This window comes from Rousettus aegyptiacus, unplaced genomic scaffold, assembly GCF_014176215.1.
Source record: "Rousettus aegyptiacus isolate mRouAeg1 unplaced genomic scaffold, mRouAeg1.p scaffold_m13_p_7, whole genome shotgun sequence".
Taxonomy (NCBI): Eukaryota; Metazoa; Chordata; class Mammalia; order Chiroptera; family Pteropodidae; genus Rousettus; species Rousettus aegyptiacus.
In genome coordinates, this window is record NW_023416310.1 from 13,349,367 (window position 1) to 13,366,373 (window position 17,007).

General features: G+C 49.4%; 2 long non-coding RNA genes and 1 other non-coding gene across 4 annotated transcripts; all 3 read right to left on the reverse strand.

Annotated features, from left to right (window-relative positions):
• Window positions 1-4,211: 4,211 nt before the first annotated feature.
• Window positions 4,212-11,324, reverse strand: LOC107498523. 2 transcript variants are annotated; one of them, XR_004952159.1, is made up of 4 exons: window positions 10,377-11,324; window positions 10,087-10,213; window positions 9,150-9,354; window positions 4,212-6,331 (listed from the first exon to the last, which is right to left on the reverse strand). It is a non-coding gene; the product is annotated as an uncharacterized LOC107498523 (long non-coding RNA). The 2 variants fall into 2 exon arrangements; XR_001594086.2 differs by lacking the exon at window positions 4,212-6,331 and having other exon boundaries at window positions 8,312-9,354.
• A 215-nt stretch (window positions 11,325-11,539) lies between these two features.
• On the reverse strand, window positions 11,540-14,840 carry LOC118605611. The gene is made up of 3 exons (XR_004952231.1): window positions 14,755-14,840; window positions 13,973-14,094; window positions 11,540-13,643 (listed from the first exon to the last, which is right to left on the reverse strand). It is a non-coding gene; the product is annotated as an uncharacterized LOC118605611 (long non-coding RNA).
• A 217-nt stretch (window positions 14,841-15,057) lies between these two features.
• Window positions 15,058-15,176, reverse strand: LOC118606177. The gene has a single exon (XR_004952312.1). It is a non-coding gene; the product is annotated as a 5S ribosomal RNA (ribosomal RNA).
• Between the last annotated feature and the right edge of the window lie 1,831 nt (window positions 15,177-17,007).

Genomic DNA, 17,007 nt, shown 5'->3' on the forward strand with positions numbered 1-17,007 from the left:
GGCAGAGGAGGCCAGCCGCCCGAGCAGCATGTCCGGCCACCTCCGCCTTCTGACTGTGGTGACTTGTCCCCAGGGTTACGGGTGGCTTGACCTCGGGAACACCAGCCCTGAGAAGGTCATGGAGAGGACACCAAAGTCACCGAGGGGCCTCGCCCCTGTCAGCGGAAGCAGGTAGGGAGAGACAAGGTCGGGCAGGCTCTGCCTCCCTGAGAAGCCGTGGCCTTTGCTTGGGCAGTCGCTGCCTCCGTTCCACAAGCCTCGATGGGCAGGGGGACAGGGCGGAAGGTCGAAACAAAAGGGATTAGTCACGTCTCCATCTTCTCGGTTCTGCTTTTTATAGAAGCTTGAGGAGCTGGGAGGGGAAGCGGTTTGCTGGGCGCAGGGTTGAAGAGGCAGAGTTCCCAGATGGAGCCGGAGGGGAGGCGCACTCAGGGAGGGGAAGGGTGGGGGGAGGCTTTCCGGGGAGCACGAGCCCCCCTGCATTAGCACGGGCAGGGGAGCCATCTGCCATTGTGACCCGGCCTTCAGCCCACTGCACTCCAAGCGAAATGGATGGAAAACAAAGGCCTCAGAGCCCAGTGAGCCGCAGCCCATGAATGTCTCACCGATGATGGCCTGACCAGGGTAATGGGATGTGAAGGGCACTGACAGACGGAGGAAGGAAACGGGGAGGCTAGAGGGGAGCGGTGCCTCTCAGAAGTCCTCAGGGGGCCGGGGTCTCTCCTTCACCACCAGCCTCCCATGCCTCCCTCTCTAGGGTCTGCTTGGCGGTCATAAAGGACAGACTCACAACTCTTAGGCGCACAGGTGATCGTCTGGGTTGTACCCTTCATAGTCAGGGGGAGGGACAAGGATGCGCACTGTCCCTCAATCCTACGTCTGGACAGAGCACGCAGCCTAGAGGGGTCAGCCAGGGACAGGGCCAAGACGGGCGAAAGGCAGAGCCGGCAAACACACCGCCGCCTCGTGCCCGGGGACGCTGCCGCCCACATGAGCTCCCGGAAGTCTCCCCCTCCGACCGATTGATTTACGTTCCTCCACGCAGGAGAAAAATGTGTGACGGCATGGGCATACGCTCCCACTATTATTAAGCGATAAACAGCAGGTTGTAAATCAGTATCTACGGTATGATCCCATTCTCTTGTTTTAAGAGTTATATAAAAAAAATCAGAAACTCTGAAGGATGTGTACCAGATGCTAACAATGCTCGGCCAGGGACTACGGGGAATTTTTCTCTTCTTTTCGTTTGTCTCTATTTTCCAATTTTCCCCAAAGCACATAGTCCCTTTGCAAGAAAAAAAAAATTATTGGTAATGATTTTTTAATAAATAATAGATACAAAGTCCCCTCTTTCGCATCCTGCCATGGTATCTGAAACCCCCACATCCGAAAACAGTCCTTTAGGTCGAGGCCATGTCTTAAGAAGTAAAGGCCGAGGTTTCAAGGGAACTATGTTCGTGCCGTTGAGTGTCCCATCTCGTCATCCTTTTGGACTTTGGCATGTAGCTTCTCCGCCAGAGTCACCTCAGTGAAAGTGTGTCGCGTCTCGAGAGGGAGTGTGTGGTCATGAGTCGGACACCGGCGTGACCCCGGGAGCCAAGGGCTCAGTGTCAGTGGGCGCGTCTCTGCCTTGGGACACCGGGAATGGTGGAAATCTCGGGCCCCTCAGCGGTCTGTGCAAGGACTGGTCTTTTGAAATGCTTTCCTACCTGACCTTGAAGAGAGGGTGACACAGAGCCCTACAGGCGAGTGACATTCCGAGTTGCTGGGGACAAATGTGAAGCAAAGTGGGAGGCTGCGTGTTTAACTTGGGCCAGGAAAGGGGTCAGGAAGAGCCTGCCCTCTAACGGGCCGGAGGGCTAGTGTGTCCGGAGAGACCACAGCGCCGACGGACACCAGTGAGAAGGGTATCAGAAACGGGACACGGGACAAGGCATCCTCGTCCCATTGGAAAGCATTCAGGAGTCCTGGCCGCCACAGCCCACGCGGGACACAAAGGGAGAACAACGAGAGGATTATCCCCCACCTTCCAGACCCACGAAGAGTTCTAAGCGTGCTCATACCCAGGTTCGGGGAAGGCGTGGGGAAACCGACTCCCGCCGATGGCTCGGGGACCGTGTGCTTGAACCGACTTTGCTGGACTCGTGCTGTCGGTGTGCCCGCCCTTCAGCATGGCGACTCCATTTCCAGAATTGTATCCTAACAAAGTGCATGAAAATAGACGGGGGGGAGGAATGGAAACCATGTTAACACCCACCAACCAGGGATGGGTTCATAAATCACGGCCTCCATGGGCCGGAGCGACCGTGAGCCCCGTGGGAGCACAGCACCTGTCTGCTTCATCAGCACTACACTGTCCCTAGCACAGAGGGCAGTGTCAGGCCCGCCAGAGGCGTTTGTCCAATGAAGGAAGGGACAAACGAACGAACAGGTAAAAGCTATGTTACGTAGCACTTCAGGAGAATGAGGCTGAGGTCTGGTACCACCAATACACAAAGACAGCTGCAAAAGGTTGTCACAGGTCACAAGCCAGCACGGTGGCTTCGTACACGAATTTGCTTAAGCCTGGAAGAATTTACAAGAAAACACAGAGGGTTCGGGAAGGACGTGCTGGATGCGTTAACAGGGCTTATTGCCAGATAAGCTGGATTATATTTATTCTTTTGTTCATACTTTCTGACTTTTCTGTAATAACCATGTTTCAGTCTTATCAGAAAAAATACAAAGTTACATTAAGTTTCAAAAACAATAACCCGGAGGTAAATTCCTGGCCCACAGAAGTCTCAAGCATAACAAAATGGTCACTTTGAAACCACAAAATGTAGGGGGTTTAGCAGTTATAAGAACCAAAAGGATGATGATACTGAAGAGTATTCAGACTTTATATAACTCATTTCTAAATGAATACTGTTCCATTATAGAAATATTCTACAATTTGTCCAACCAACCAGCCATCGGTGGCCATATCTGTATCCATATTTGTATAAATCATATTTGTATAAATGAATAATCATTTAAACAATAAATATGTATTAAGGATTTATTCTATCCTGGGCACAGAGTGAGGTGTCAGGTGCTGGAAATATTCTGATAAAGTGAGTTTTGTTCTAGAGCTTAGGTTTCAATGAGAGACAAACACTTAAGAAAGTAAACAACCAAATTCATATATAATTATAAAGTGTGAGAAGTACTGTGGAGGGGAAAAAACTCCTAAGAATCTCTAATATGGTGCAACATGCAAAAATTATCAGGACTATGACGATAATTATAATTATAATTGAGTAAATTATAATTATAAATGATATAATTATAAGTAAAATTTATACTATGTTACATAAAGGGCTATAAAAAAAAAAGGCAGGAGAGAAAGAGGGGATGAGGAAAGGGGCTCATGATTTCAGGCAGATGGGCCAGAGCTGGGATCACTCGGGAAAGAGGTGCAGGGGGCTGGAGGGAAGAGCCACGTGGAGATCTGGGAGAAGATCACGCCGCGCGGAGGGAACAGCGAGCGCAAAGGCCCTGGGGTAGGAGTGGTCCTGGTGCGTTTGAGGAGCAGGAAGGACCCCCGGGAGGCTGGGGAGAGAGCAGGGAGGTAACCATCAGATCTGGGAGGGCCCTGTGGGGCGCCGCGCCTCCAGGTAATGGTTGATTCTTTTCACCACGTGTATGTATCTTTGGTTTACGTTTTTTTATTATTTAAAAGAAATAATTCTGCCAGAGAGCAAATCAGAGGCAGCAACCTCAAGGGGGTCCCTGGCAGTGGGGACTCCAACGGGAGACTTCGGAGGCTGTTCAGGTGGGTGATGTTGGTGGCCAGGCTGTCGGCAATGGAAATGGACACACTGACAGGTTTGAGCCCAGGCAAGGAGACTCGAGAGGACTCGATGCATTAACTGGGCGGGTGGGGGGTGAGGGGGAAGGGTCAAGAATGTAAGTCGTTTAAGGAATGATCCCCAAGTGTCTGGCTTGAACAGTTGTGTGCCAATTACCGAGTGGAAGGAGAGAAAGTGTTCTGATATTCACACGTCGAGTGTGAGAGTCCTCCAAGGCGCCTCGGGGGGAAACCTCAAGAGGCCGCAGGTGAGAACCTTCCCATGTTGCTGGTGGGCATGGAAAGGGTGCAGCCACTTTGGAAAACAGGGGGGCAGGGCAGTTCCTCACAAAGCAGAACGGAGTTACCGTATGACCCAGAAGCTCCACTCCAAGGAGTATGTGCAGGAGAATTGAAAACATTCACACAAAAACTTGTACACAAATGTTTATAGCGACATTATTCATAATAGCTAAAAAAATTTTTAAAAGAACTCAAATGTCCATCCACTGATGAACAGATAAATGTTTTTATTTACAGTCTACAAGAACATGTTATTTGGACACAAAGAAATGAAGTACTGACACCCGCTACAACGTGGACGAACCTCAAAAACATGATGCTAAGTGAAAGCAGCCAGACGGAAAAGGTTAACTGTTACACAATCTCATTCATAGGAAAAGTACAGAATAGGCAGATCCATAGACTGAAAATACATTCGTGGTCCTTAGGGCAGAGGACAGAGGTAATGGGGAACGACTGCTCACGGGTCCAGGGTTTCTGTCGGGGTGATAAAAATGTTCCGATAGTTGCACAGCCTCGTAAATATACTTAAAACCACTGAAATACACACTTAAAAATGGTGAATTTTATGATCAATGAATTATATCTCCAAATAATAATAATAATAATAATAATAATAATAAGCCAGTTGGCTGAATGAGACTGGAGCCGTTGAAAAGTCAGGACTGGAGGCTTAACCTAGGGAGCGTCAACAGAGATGACATTTAAAACCAAGGAAACGGAGAGTCACACCAAGACAGCATGCGGGGGGGAGAAGCAGTGGAAGCCTAGTGCCTGGAGAGCGAGCCACGTGTAGAGCTTGAGTGGCAGAGGAGGGGCCCACGAGGGAGACAGAGAAGGAGAGGCCAGAGAGGGAGGGAGGAGGAGAGCATAGTCAGCAAGCTGCAGGCCTCGCTTCAGACTGTGTTATTTCAGAACATGGCGCACTGAGCAGCGATGCCTGGGCATGGATCGCCACGTGTTTCTAGAGGATAAATCTTGGAGGCAGAATTTCTAGGTCAAGGGGCATGCGCACTTTTAATTTTGATAGACACTGCAAATCTCCTCTTTTCTCAACACTGCATGAAAGCATCAGTAACAGAGAAAATCTGTTTCTGTTCTGGATTAGGAGCGAGAGAACCAAGGAGCCTGCCAAGTGGAGAGGAGACCAGAGCCGGCTCAGGGTCCCGGGAGAACAAGGCAAGGTTTGGGTCGCTGGAAAGCAGAGTGACCAGCAGACCCCCACAGAACTCCAGAGGTGAGCCGATTCCTGCAGTGGGAACAGAGAGGAGTCCATTTGTGAGCCTGGGAAAAGGAACAAAGCAGCAAGAGATATACAGTGCAGGGCAAGAGTCCTCATTTTGGAATCTTGGGTGGCCACTAAGCCGCTGTGTGACCTTGGATGAGTCACCTTACCACTCTGGGCTTCAGATAGCTCATCTGTCAAATTCGAAAACTGGCCCGGCATTTCTGGCCAGGATCCTTTCCCTGTTAGAACTCTGTGGCTCCTGCTTGAGAAAAAGAACATATCTTCCTTTTAACCCCAAAAGCCAACATCAGGGCAGTTTTTTCTCCGGCTGTTTTGTTCCTGTGGTGGTTTTTCCGTTCTCTGTAGGGGGTCAGGAAATCATGATTTCAAGCAAGCTCTGACCAGAATAGCTCAGTTCAATTTAGAAAGCATTTGCCGAATGCCCCAGGTGCAAGGTTACCACCACCCTCCTGCCTGGATGGCTAACCTTGCACCTCTACAGACTATTCTCAATGCAGCAAAACTCGCTCTGAGCAAAAGGCACAATCTACAGCAGCCCACAGGACCTGTGGCATCTCACGCCCCTACTGGGACCCGCATCCCACCCACCACACACCTCCGCTGGCAGGCGAGCACACTCCCACCTCAGGGCCTTTGCGCATCCTGTCCCCGCTGCCTTCTCCCAGATGGCCGCTGGCCTTGCTCCCTCACTTCGTTAAGATCTTCACAGTTAGCCTCACCTGGGCAGATTTCCCTGCGCGTCCCTCTCAGCCCCCTCGTCCTGCTTGTTTGCCTTTGTAACACTTACCGCCACCTTAACTCTGCGTTCCCGCACCGCCGCCAAACCGCGGGCTTCCCCAGAGCGGGCTCTGCTGCTTCCCCAGCGCCTGGAGCAGTGTCCGTGCAGAAGAGGCACTCGGTGCAGGTTTGGGGAGCATGAATGAATTCTCCCACAAGTCCTAGTCACATGAGTCGGCCCCACTTGCTTTCTGAACAGACACACACATAAATAAGAGGTTCCTAAATTAAGCTCTTGACTGTTTTGCAAGGCTTGGCTCCTCTCCAGGCCTGAGTTTTCCTGCGTGAATCTAAGGTTAACAAACCTGGGACAAGCTCCGCAAGGAAGGAACCGAGACCTATCTACGGCTGATCCCAGAGAAGGCACTCAGAAGGGGCTCAGCACTCAATAAATGCTTGCGTTCTTCACACAAGAGGAAACCAGAGACGCTTTTGCCCCCTATCTGGGGAGCCAAGATCTAGGTGAGGGAAATGAGATTGAATCCTGTCACCAGAAAGGTCTCAGGCCATGTACCTAAACCTCTCTATGACTTAAAGCCTTCAGAAGAAACTTGGTCTGGTGGTTACAATCCCCGACAGTAGCGCACCCCTGCCCTCTAGTGGCCACCGAGTGCAGTGGCATGGTGGAAAAGCTTTGACAACAATTTAGGGGAAAAAACTTTCATTACACAGGTTGCCTGACTCCATAATAAACTGGGAAGACATAAAATAAGGGAATAAAAAGTAATCAGATAGTCAGATAATACTCGAATTTCCAGACTTACGCCTACTTTATACCTAGTTCGTTGATTTAATCAAGTATTCACAGAGTGCCTACTATGTTCCAGACCCTGCCCGTGAACAAAACGAGTCACTGTATTTGCGCCGCTTACATTTCTGCTGTCATCACGCTGAATTTTTATCCCGATACATTCACTTCTATCATAACCTGTGCTGCCACACGGAGGACTGTCTCCACGTCCTCCGCCTGGATGCTTCAGACCTGAAGTCAGGGCACACAATTTCCATCTAAATACCGCGCAGTCACTCAACCACCACCACCTACTGACAGTACTCTAGAGGCTGGGGAGACAGCAGTGAGAAAGGCCGGAGAACGGTCCTGTGGGAAGGCGGCTTGAAACGCACCACCACAGAAACAATTCTGATTCCATTGTCATACATGGAAGTATAAAACAGGTGCCTCAACTTTATCAAACTTCATCTGAGGGGTCCACTTCCCTGGGGAGGTCTCCTTTAAGCTCAGAACTCAAGGAGTAATCAGGCTGGGGGACCAGCGAGAGGAAGGCAGGGGTGGCACCTGGAGCCAAGACCTGACGGGAGTTCGCAGGCCAGTTAGGAAGTGTGGGGTTTATCCTCAGAGCAACAAGAAGCCACTGCAGGGTTCTGAGCGTTTTGAGGAAGACTGGCCTTTTAGAAAGATCCCCTATAACAAATATACCCCAGAAGAAGAGTTCATTCATAAGGGTAACACGAACTATTTATAAAGTCACTTAGGAAAAATGTAATATGTATTTAAAGAAAAGCTGTAAACTTTACTGAGGGACAGAAAAGAAGACTCAAATAAATGGAAAGACACAGCTTGTCTCGAACAAAAGACAGTACTGTGAAGATGTGAAGTGTCTTTAAATTTACCTATGTATTTGCCACATACATATAATAAAACCTCCTGAATTGCAGAGGCCCTGTTTTACACTTTCCTGACTCCCAGTACTTTCCCCTCATAACACAGTATGATTATGCTTGTAATTAAGTGTTTCAGGATGTTTATCCACGACACTGATAAAAGAACACTAAATTCATCTGGAAAATATATAAGTGAAAATAGCCAGTAAACTTCTAAAAAATTATCTCACCAGGTAATACAAATGGATTGTAAAGCTGGCGTCGGTAAAGCCGTTTGGCACGGAAACTAGAAGAGGCAGAAAACTCAATGGAACACAACAGACGCCAGAAGTAGATCCAGCCGTATGTGGAAATTTAGAACATGATGGAGATGGTACTCCATCCGTGGGGGAAATGGACTACTCCGTAAACAGCATTGGGACAACAGCCATTTAGAAAACAATTAAATGTGAATCCACCATACCTTTGGCCCTCATATCAGAATTAATTGCAGGCGGATCACAGATTTAAATGTAAAAACAGAACCACGAAAGCATGAGGAGGAAACATAAATGCAATTCTTTTGTAATCGCGGAGTAGAAAAGCACGATACCAATTCCATAAACCATGCAGGGAAATATTAATTTGATTCTGAAAAGCGTAAAACTCCTTCGCAGCAAAAATACCGAAGTCAAAAGACAAACGGAAAACTGGAAGAAATATTTGCAAAGATATCAGAGACAAGGTGCCGGTTTCCTCAGCTGTAGAGAACACTTAGAACGCGATAGGCCAAAGATGAAGAACACAGTAGGAGGAACAGGCAAGACAACACACAGAAAAAGATCCGTGCGGCTCCTATGCCAAGAGCTCAGCCTAACTCGTTTCTAAAATGCAAAGTAGAACAAGTTACCATTTTTTACCCGCCATAGTGACAAAGATTTGGGGACGTGTCGGAGACTGTGGGGAGGTAGCAGAGCCACTGAGAGAGCCAACCGGGCAATAGCTAGTGGGCAGTTTCATTGCACGCGCCCTTTAAAATTCCAGCAGTCCCTTCTAGGAACGGATCTCACTGCGGCATTGTTTATAAGAGCAAATCACGGCACAACAGGGCGCCAGTCCTTGGATGCGGTGATAGGAAAAGAGCTCCAGCGTGGACTCCAAAGTGACAAATGCAAGGCGAGAAGTCTGGGTTGTTTGTTTTTTAAGGCTGTGTCCATACATACGGGTATCATTATACATATGCAGTATATGCAATTACATATACACACATATATAAAAGCATTTATATGCTCTGAAAAATTTTGGAAGGATACAGAAGACACTGATTGCCTCTGGGAAGCAGGCCTGGAAGTAGGAGATTAGGGAGAGAGGATTCTGCCTTTGTTTTCACTTTACATCCTCCTTTACCGTTTAAATGTTTCCCACGAGCAGGTATCGCCCTTCCGATAGTGCTAAAACGCGCCCCCGCCGCCCCCGCCGCCGCCGCCGTTGCTGCTGCTGTTAGGATCGCTCAGGCTGCCGTGCAGTGAACTGACCGCAGGGGCCAGAAGAGCTTGTGAAGATACATTTGGCCGTCCAGATACGACGTGACCGCGAGACGGTGTCAGCGGGGCTGAAAAGAAACGGATTCCAGTTTTGTTTGAAAGGCGACGCCGACAGGAAGGAGGTGAGAAGGGCGCCGCTCCGCGTTCTCACGGCCACTCTCCCGCCCACTTTCCTGCCCCATGGCCAACATCATTCCAGCCACTAGACTAGAAGCTCTGTGAGGACAGAGACAATGTCCGTTATGTTCTCCGCCGCTTGGAAAAGAGCCTGGAGGACCCCAGGAGGCCAGCAGGTGCCAGCACTGGCCCTAAGAGCTCAGCACCTCAGCGTCGGGGACTCCCCATGGGGCTGATGCCGGGAAAGGCTCAGAGCACGGGGGAGCCTCAGGGATGACCACAGAGTCTGAGCCTGCTTCGCCCATCAACCCCCGCTACCTATCCTCACCGGTACCAGCACCAGAGAGGGGCCAGACAGCACCTGCTGAACAGTATTTGAACTGGTACCACCTGCCCCAGATCCGGAAGGGTATGCAACGGGGCGCCCTCCTGGCAGGTGCACCAGCTACCTCCTCCGCCTTTCACTTCCCTGTGCCTGAGCCCCGGTTCCCGCCCAGCAGGAAGGCCGACAGACTCTTCTGGCTTGGTCCAGGAGGAAGGCTGCTCAGACTTCGGCTGCATCCCTGAGCGCTGGCCCCCACGCTCCTCGCCCTGCCCTTTGCACCTGGCTGCTTGCAGAAAGCGACCCTTCTCTGGCCAACCCTACTGCCCTTCCTGCTGGGCCTCCCTCTAACCCTCAGCACCTGCAGGCCCCAAATCCACAGAGCAGAGAGCTGTAGATTTGTCCTCGAACCACCAGGAAAGACGGGACGACTTCTCAGAGGAGGCAACATCTGAGTTGGGCCTTGAAGCATGAAGAGAAATGAGCTTCTGCCAGATACAAAAGGAGAACAGAGGCTGTAGGTGCGCACTGCCCCAGCGAGCTTCTTGTAGGGTAGGTTAGACTGAGGGCCTGGCAGGGCTGGGTTAGAGGCGGCCAGACTGTGCAATGCTCTACAGTCATAATAGTGTCCTCCTAAGTCACTGGACTCACCTGTGCCCTGGTGCACTCCCTCCACCTGCTGCTTCTCACGTAGGTATGTGTGTGGTCTGCCTTCTCTGCCACACTCGAGTTCCTTACAGAAGGGCTGCAGCTTTCATCTCTGTGAAGGGAGTGCCTGGCACGGCCTAGGGACAGGCGCTCAACAAACGATCTTAGGAAAAAAAAAAAAAAAGGAAGGCGGAGGTATTTGTCATTGTGGTGCTCACACAACCATAAATGGGCGAATGTTGTCTGCGGATTATACCCCGGGGAAAGCAGACGCGAGAACGCATGTGCCCATAGCAGAGCATCTGTGCTTTGCAGTTCACCAGGCACTTTTCCCGCCACTCATCTTGTGTGACCCCGGCAACATCCTCCTGTCACAGATAGAGAAACTGAGGTGTCAGCGGCTTGCCCGGGTCCCACAGCAGCCCACCTGAGCCCGGCGCAGAGCTTGTCGCTCCCAGGATGTGAGCCCCAAGGACATGTCACAGGATGTGGATGCGCCGTGGCTGGGGAAAATCCGCTGTGCAGAGATCATGGCGCCCTCTGCTGGTGCCAGGCGGTTCCCTCCTAAAACACCAGGCCGGTTGCTGAGGTGACTCCTGCTGTCTCGCCCTCCGGAAGCTCGGCCTCTGTAGGAGAGCTTGGGCGCGTGGGTTCTGTTCAGAGCGGCACCCCAGGTGGGCCTGGGAGGCACTGGGTGACATCCACACACCCTGCCCCAACCCCATATGACACAAACCGCCTCATTTTCTCTGTGTTAGGTATTAGCATTCTCAGATTTCCTCCAAATAGGTGTCGTACCACAAATAGTGTTGCCAGATTTAAATAAAAATGCAGGACAGACTACTTGGGACATATTTATCCCAAATAGGACATATTAAACAAGATATACTTACACTAAAAAATTATCTGTTGCTTATCCGAAATTCACATTTAACTGAGCATCCTGTATTTTATCTGGCAATCTTAACTGCAAAAAAAAAAAAAAAAATTGTTTTTTGATTTAATTTAAATTTTTAAAGAAAATTAAAAATAAAATGGAATAAAAAATAAAGCAAAACAAAAAAAACAATAAAATGAAATATAAAAATAAAGTCAAATATACAAGGTAGATTTTAAAATAATATAAAAACATAAACAATTAAACACAAGTTAACAATACGATATTTAAAAATAAAATAAAACAATGAAACCACACACCACCAGCGGGCGAAGCCCTGCGCCAGCCCCTGGCGCCTTCGCAGCGCCGGAGGATGGCCACGGCGTCTCCGAGGCCGCCCTGCCGCGCACTCCGAGCTGTCTGCGGCCTCCGAGCGGCGCTGGCTCCCTCCGGGACAGTGACCCCAAAGCCTTGAGAAAGCTCGGGAGGAGCGGCCGCCCCGCACTCGCCCTGCTGCGCCTCCCAGGCGGCGAGCGCCCCGGAGGAATGGGAGCCTGTCACCCTGCGTCCTACCCAACCTGCGTCCTGCCTAACCTGTGCCCTACCTAACCGGCGCCCGAACGACGCAGCGGTTACTCAACCGTTTTTTAACGGAATCCAGTGTGTTCTAGAAACGGCTTTTCTGAGGCTCCGAAAAGAGCCCGCGGAGGGTGAGCGAAGGCTGCTCTGTTTTCAGACAAGTCGCACCCTCCCGACCCCCACTTCTACTGCTTTGTCTTGCTGGGGAGAAGGTTGCGGGGGGCGCTACCGGTCTCCATGAGGTCCCAAGACGCCTGCCACGGCACGGTGGGAGGGTGATGCCGGTGACAGCTCCTCTAGCTGAACTTTGCTGCCCCTGCATCCTGCCAGTGAAATCCCAGGTGACACTGTGTAGGTAGAAAGAAACCCGTTGGAAGTTTCCTTGTTTTTTTTCCTACAAAGCTGAATGCTGAAAGGCACAGCAAGACAATTTTTGCTGGCTTGGGAAAAGATCTTACACATTAATAAAGGCAATAATAAAGGTATCATAATATTAAGTTAATAATACAAAATGCAGCCACAAAACTCCAACCTATGTCCCGTAACCCCTCTCACTGGGAATTTATCCTAATGAAATAGTTCAATAGAATAAGAGTGTCCAATGCATAATAATGTTCATTGTGGAATTATTGACGGTGGCTAAAAATCGGAAACAACCTAAAATCTAGTAATGGAGGATGGGTAAGGAAACAATTTTATACCCAAAAGATGGACTGCTGTGCAGCTATTAAGCAGTTAACAGCCAGGGCTGTTGAAACGAGGGGAATGTTTGTAATATAATCTTAATGAAAAATGGTTTACCATAGAATAATTGTACATACCTATGGATCACAGCTCCTTTAGATTTGCTTTTTTTTAACTGAAGTTTTATTTAGATAATTGTTGATTCACGTAACAGTTGTAAGAAATAATACAGAGAGATCCTACCTTTATAGTTTCTCCCAGTGGTAACATCTTACAAAACCAGGATTTGACAGTAACATAATCCACCGACCTCATTCAGTTTTCTCTATTTTTATTACGTGTGTGTGCATTTAGTTCTATAGAATTTTATCGTATCAGGATGCTTTTTTATAGAACATAGGCATCTTCTACTCAAGCTCACCACACCCCTACCTACCATCACACTCTTCTCCGCTGCTTTTCTCCTAACTGTGCCATATATTTTTTTTTTTGGTGCATTTTTTACAAAAGTATATTAAAAGTATGCTGATTAGTGAAAGAAAATCGTAGGATGCTCACTCACTTCAGTATGGTCGATAATAGCACCCTCCAAATAAAAGGAAAACAATATAATGTCCAAAGACAGGATGGGTTAAACAAATCATGGTCCATCTATGGGGTGGAATAGTATGCGGCCAATAAAAATTATGTTTTTAAAGAATAGTGAAGTAAGAAAATGTTTGCAATGTTAACAGAAAAATATTTTCTGGCAGGGAGTGAGTACTATTACAAATGGTACAGTAAGGCATCATACAATTTTATATATGTATGAATCTAATGCAAAAGAAAAGTAGAGGAACAAATTCCAACAGCAATTATCTCTGGGAAATGGGATGATAAATGCTATTTTGCTTTTGCTTTCTTTTGGGGGGGAATTTAAAATTTGGTGCAATTAATATAATTTTAGAACAGAAGGGAGTCATATTATATCGATTTTTTTTTTAAACCCATGGTTTACTCTCATCAATGAGAGTGCAGGCAACCACCTCACCCCCCTCACTGGGCCAGATGCTGTCTGAGAAAGCCTGGAGGACGGATGGAAATAGTCTGGTGGGCTGGGATGTCAGATGTCACCTCTGTCCATCTTCCACCTAGAAAGTTACATAATCGTCACGAGTCTCAATTTTCAGATCTATAAAAGGGGCATAATTACCTGGGTAGGAAGCTTTTGCACTGGGATTAAATGAGACAATACATATAAAGAACTTGTTGCAGGCTGGACCCATGGGAAGCTCTGTCACTTTTGGCAGCTGCTGGTGGATACACAAATGGGGGCCTCCGGGAAGAGTCTGGGGACGGGGGCGTGGGGCCCTCCAATACTTAGAGAACGGGAAGAGGAGAGGACCCAGTGGGGCAGGAGGACACAGAGTATGGTGCCAGGAGCCCAGGGGGAAGGGATGTCAGGGAGGAGGGAAATCACCTGGGCCCCAGCTCCTGAGAGGTCACTGTGGGATGGTGGCTGAAGGCCCTGCCAGGCGGGCGGAGTTGAACGGGAAGTGGGAAGGCAGAGCTGTCAAATCCAGGGAGTGCTTTTGAGTTTTCCTGCCAAGTGCAGCAAACAAATAAGGCATCTGAGGAGGGTCAAGGGACAATGTGTCTAAGATGAATGGGTGCCATTAAGGAAATGCTCTAGGGAGAAGCGGAAAAATTGATGGGGCCAGACAGAGAGCGCCATGGACTGAGCAAAGGGAGGAAGAGGATTCGGAGTGGGTGGGGGAAGATCGCCCAGCAGAGCAGGGCAGCTCTCTCCCGAGACAGGCGAGAAGGGCGGGTCGGGGCAGGAAGGAAAGGGAATAACGGACGTCCTCACGCTGGACCAGGCAGCACCCGGATGATCAATGAGGCTCATGTCGCTGTCCCAAGTCACAGCCAGCAAAGGATGAACACTCAGCGAGAGGCGGGGTGATTCTCACCATGCTGCTATTTTTCCTCTCCCCAGCTGAGGGTGAGCCTAGCGATTCCATCAGGGCCAGGGCGTCCCCAGAGGCCCCAAAGTTCCCTCCCCCGACCCACGTGCACCACTCTGGCCAAAGCCCTGAGCTCAGGGTGGCATCTCCAAAGGCAGGGCTCCGTCCCTCAAAAGACCCGGCCAGGGTCCCAAGGTGCGCACTGAGGATGGAGACACCAGAGGTCGCATGCTTGTTGAGAAAATAAAACCCAGGTTTCCAGCGAGAGGATGGAGGCTCCAGACCAGCAGCTAACCTGCCCAGGGTCACGCAGGAAAGATTCAGATCCGTGCTCCTCAATGCCATGGTCTTTCTTCTGACACAGCTCAGGGTCTCCGAGACTTCAGGGTTGAAAAGGAGAGGTTGACAGATTTGAATCTAGTTCTGCAAACTGCTGTTTTAGTGGTCTACTTCTCAGGGGCCCGTAGTCCCCCCCAGATCTCCAGGCACTTTGGTTCCAACCCAACAGCACCTTGCTCTTAGGATCCCAGATAAGTGGAGGAAAAGGTACCACTGAGGTGAATGCGGTATGGCCTTTTAGTTTTGTTGTTGTTTTTAACGCCTACAGCGCCTGGTCTTCCTAGGTGGTCTCCCATCCAAGTACTAACCAAGCCCAACCCTGCTTAGCTTCCGAGATCAGACGAGATCGGGCATGTTCAGGGTGGCATGGCCGTAGACCTGTGGCCTTTTAACATGTATTGGAAGCCAGGAAAAAGCATGCCGTGGGGGTGATACAGGAGACCGTCCCAGAGAAGCCCCGACCCCCTTGGGTGTGACTTCTTCATGTCCCCATCTCCTCACTGCAGCCCCTCGTCTAACACCCACACCCCCCAGGAACTACACCCACTGCCCACGCCTGCCACCTCAGGCCCTTCTATGTATGGCTTTGGCCTCCTCTTCGGCCGGCCCCCAGGCAGCCTGCCTCCCTCCCTTCACTGCCCCACTCCAGCCGCACCGAGTCAACCTTGCTGAACCCAAGGGAATTTCTCTTGGACCCACAAGCCTGGAGGTGTGTGGTGTCTCCTGCCGTCCTGGGCAGACTGGGAGGCTGGGATGACCCCCCGGGCCATCTCAGTGGGCTGTGGACCCTGTCATTTCACAAGTGCCTTTGCTCCTGCCCACCCCTGACCCTTCCCTGTCTCTTTCTATCCCTCTACCGTCAAATAGCCCTTTGTTTAAATCCAGGAGGTTCCCAGGATGGTTATTAATAAAATGGCCCCAGAAGTCCCTCCCATAAGCTCTGGCCAGGCCTCTCGCTCCCAGCTCAGACAACACATGGCTTTCAGAGCTCAAGGACACCCACTGCTCCTAACCTTGAACTAGAGTCTCTTAGGCTGAGTCTGAATCCCATCCCCCACTAGGCTTCCCCCAGGTAGGCATGCCAGGTGAGCTAATTTTCAAAATTTAGTAACCAAATAGTGCTGCTTCCGCCTCTTGCTTTCTCAAAAAAAGTCTTCACTTCCCCACTTGGATTGACACGTTTCTGAATTTGCCAAACTAAGGACTATGTTTGTTTTCTTTCTGAACTAAGAGTTTCTGAGCTGAAGATATATTATCTGTTTTGACCATTGGGAGGAAATCAGGCAAATGTGTCAGGAGCCAACCAAAATGTTCATCTACTTTTCCCCAATAAATCTCATTTCTGGGAATATGTCTTAAGGAAAAAAAAATACAAAATATAGGGGGTTAAACGCCAACACAAAGATATTTATTGCAGCTCTATTTATAGCTAAAATAAAATGCATATATATAGAAACAAACATCCAACAAGAAAATGCCATGCAGCCATTAAAAAAAAAAATTCTACATCAACATTGAAAAATGCTGAGGAAAAAAGTTGCATAAAAGTTAAATGTACATTAACAATTTTGTAAAGAAAAGTGCCCATGAAAAAGCCCGTTATTTTTTTCTCAAAATTTCCCCTTATATTTTCTTTCAAAGCTGCCTGTGAAGTGGAGCCATCCCAAACCTCCCTCAGTCTCATGTGGGAAAGAAACCTCAAATAGCCCTCCCTTCAGAGAAGAAACCATCGGCCAGACCTGCTCGGCGCTTAGGAGGAGACAGGAATACAGCACAGAACGCCCGAGTTCTCAGAGTGAGATGTGGTGGGAAGTTCCCAATTTTTAAGTGTTCCGATTCCGTCTCTTAGATAATGGGGACAGGGAACTAGTGACTGCCAGGCAAAGAATCGCGAGAAAGAAGGGGACATTGTGTACGAACGAGCTCTGCAAACCGTTAAGGCACCGTTCACTTGCAAGACAGTTCTGAGGAAGGGCCAGCCAGCCAAGGGAACCCAGAAAGGCCGGCAGTATCCCCAAATGGCTGTCCAGCACCTCCTAGCTGTCCAGGGCTTCGCTGCACCCCCAGTGGCCCCTCACAGTGTTGGCCCCAGTGGGTGGGAAAGGATCTTCCTTATGCTGGCTCAAATGGGCCAACTTCTGCCAACTGGTCCTACTTCTGCTTGCTATACAGAACTACCCAGAAAAATCCCAAGCCCTTTGGCTTGCTC